This window comes from Octopus bimaculoides, chromosome 2 (genome assembly GCF_001194135.2).
Source record: "Octopus bimaculoides isolate UCB-OBI-ISO-001 chromosome 2, ASM119413v2, whole genome shotgun sequence".
Classification (NCBI taxonomy): domain Eukaryota; kingdom Metazoa; phylum Mollusca; class Cephalopoda; order Octopoda; family Octopodidae; genus Octopus; species Octopus bimaculoides.
Window position 1 is genome coordinate 86,855,058 of NC_068982.1, and position 2,646 is coordinate 86,857,703.

Here is a 2,646-nt window from a genome sequence, read left to right on the forward strand (position 1 = left end):
GTATCTATGTGTGTAACAATTTTAGAGTTCGGATTCTAGAGTTAGGGTTAGTTTTAGGGTTAGGGTTACGGTTACGGTTAACAGTCTAGTTAGGGTTAGGGTTAGGGGATTAATACGATATACACCGTTACAGCGCTAACTGTTTTCAACTGAATAGACGTCAGTGATTAGTAGAAATTATCGAAATAAGACAATTTTTTACATGAAATAAATTCGAATACAAAAATTTTTTTCTGTTCTATAACACAAAATAAGTATACGAAGTTTGAAAGTCTTTCGGTACCAAAAACACTACATAAAACATAAATGAAAACTGGTGCCCCCGTTTTAAAATAGATCCAAAAAAAGTCGTGTGCAGGAAGTGAGATACACATACATGTTTATATATATTATATATCCGTTCAGTACTCAGTACTGTCGTAGAGGTTGATATGCTTTATTTTGGTAGGGTCAGCCTTTTGCTACTCTGAGTTTCACCTGTTGACATACAGGATCTTTATATCGTACTATTGGTTGCAGTGTACTGGTACACAGCCCTCAAGGTTTCATTATATCGCCCCTATTACACATTTCAGTTTGGTATTTAATCTATCGTTTTATTTGTCTAGCCACTAATTTACAAGGCATAGAAGACTACAACATACATAGAACCAATTTTTACAACTACTTACTTGGTCGAATTATATTTATCGACCTTTTATCTTTAACAGTGACGGTGGAGTGTTACACTTTTTAGTGGGTGGGAAAATGATATCTGATATTTCTTAGTTATAACACTTAACGTTTTGAGTTCACAGTCATCCTTTTGGGTCGATAAATTAAAATACCAGTAAAGTACTGTGGCGGACTTCTAATACATCCTAGATGTAAATGAAATTAAATGGATGAGGTGGTAAACACCCACCACCCAGTACTGGGGTACTGCCGTCGAGGGTTTTAGTCTATCATATTGATGATTTTAGTACACATTTCACGGTGTGTGTGGTGTGCGTGCGCGCGTGCATACACAGCATAATATAACCTAAAATATTTTTAAAGCTTTTAAATCACAGTTATTTTCTTTGTACTCAGTAACATTCATAGTTCTTTGATCATCATAAGAAAAGAGAAATGAGAGACTTTCTCTTCTACGGACTGGTTAAGGAACAGTGAAATATGTTAGGATAATCTCTTTTATTATTCTGTTTAAAGTTTCGCAGCAAAAGGCTTTGAAACTGTAGTTTAACAATTGCTTTATATGTGTGTGTGTGTATATATATGAGTCCACTACATCTTATAGCAGGAACAGCTGTAAGCTGATGAAGTTCATTATTTGTTGTCTCATTCTCTCTCTCTCTCGTACACACACACACACACACACAAGACACATAAAATAGTTTATAAACAACATTTTAAAGCCTTTCACTGTGATATTTTAAGAAATGTGAATAATGAAACAGAAAAGTAAAGGTGATTGTCCTAACCTGTTTGGCAGTTCACTGACAACTTAGTAGGAGAGAAGTAGACCTTCACTTCTCTTAAGATGTGACCAAAGACATGTGACAAAAAAAACAAACAAACTATAATGTTGTTCTCATTTATATACCTAAGTTTGTCTCCTGGTGAAATGGTTTATCCATCAAATTTAGATTATGTATTTTTATACTTCAGACATAGTTATATGAATGATGATGTTTGTATCCGAACTGTGGAAACAGCTGTAGAAAAGAGTTAATGTATGACTCGTTCATGAAACTTGCTTTCTTATTATTCTCTCTCTCTCTCTTTTATTTTTTTTTGTTTTAGTCATTGGACTGCAGGTAATGCTGACGTACCGTCATGAAAGGTTTAATTGTAGAAATCGGTCAGTCTCTTTTACCGAACCGCTAAGTTTAGTGGATGTAAACTAACACCAGTTGTCAAGTAGTGAAGGGGTAAACACACACACACACATTTATAGGTGCTGCTTTGCATGCGGTCTGCTGCAGTATCCATAGTCTATTCTGTGAAATGACCTAATCTGAGCAAGGATGAAGATTAGGGTTCAAGATTTGGGTTTGTGCCCTAAAGCGGATATAGCCAGGTAAACCTCATGCTAAAGTCGCACCCTCTACACGCATACACACACATGACAGGTTTCCGCTGAGTTTCCGTCGACACAGGAGTTCTCAACCATTTTTTATCCATGGACCCCTTTGATTACTGTTTTATTCTGGTGGACCTCCATAGTTTTATAGAAAATTCTTTCAAAATTTCTATTTTGTTTTTCACACATTAACTTGTGTTGGTTGATCTATGTAAAGTGTTAGAGAAAGAAACCTAATTGTTTCTTGCAATACATGTCAATACATACATCAAAATCATTTTTTTTTTTTTTTGCAGAGGCCATTAGAATACTATTGCCGATCCCTCAGTTTAATATTTTGTTGCATGGACTTGAAAAATCTTATATGGATCCTCAGGGGCCAAATGGACCCCGGTTGAGAACCACCGGTTTATACAATTCTCTCACAAGTCTTTAGTCGGCACGGGGCTTCTTTACAAAACCGTCATAGAGGAACTATTTTATTCTGATTGTGAGAAATTTCTATTTCAAATTAAAAAATAGTGTCCTAACAGATGACAAAACAGACATTAGCTAATTTTGTATTTAACGGTCTTGTCGAC

The 2,646-nt window shown here is 35.4% G+C and overlaps 1 protein-coding gene and 1 long non-coding RNA gene across 3 annotated transcripts in view; one reads left to right on the forward strand and one right to left on the reverse strand.

Moving 5' to 3' along the window:
* The window catches only part of LOC128251577 (uncharacterized), a 100,144-nt gene extending 98,085 nt beyond the window's left edge, over positions 1–2,059 (reverse strand). The window contains exon 1 of the long non-coding RNA XR_008267176.1: positions 1,464–2,059. This is a non-coding gene — a long non-coding RNA (uncharacterized LOC128251577). The remainder of the gene's footprint in view (positions 1–1,463) is intronic.
* The window catches only part of LOC106875806 (early growth response protein 1-B), a 130,686-nt gene that overhangs the window by 97,492 nt on the left and 30,548 nt on the right, over positions 1–2,646 (forward strand). The gene's annotated exons all lie outside the window — the stretch shown is intronic.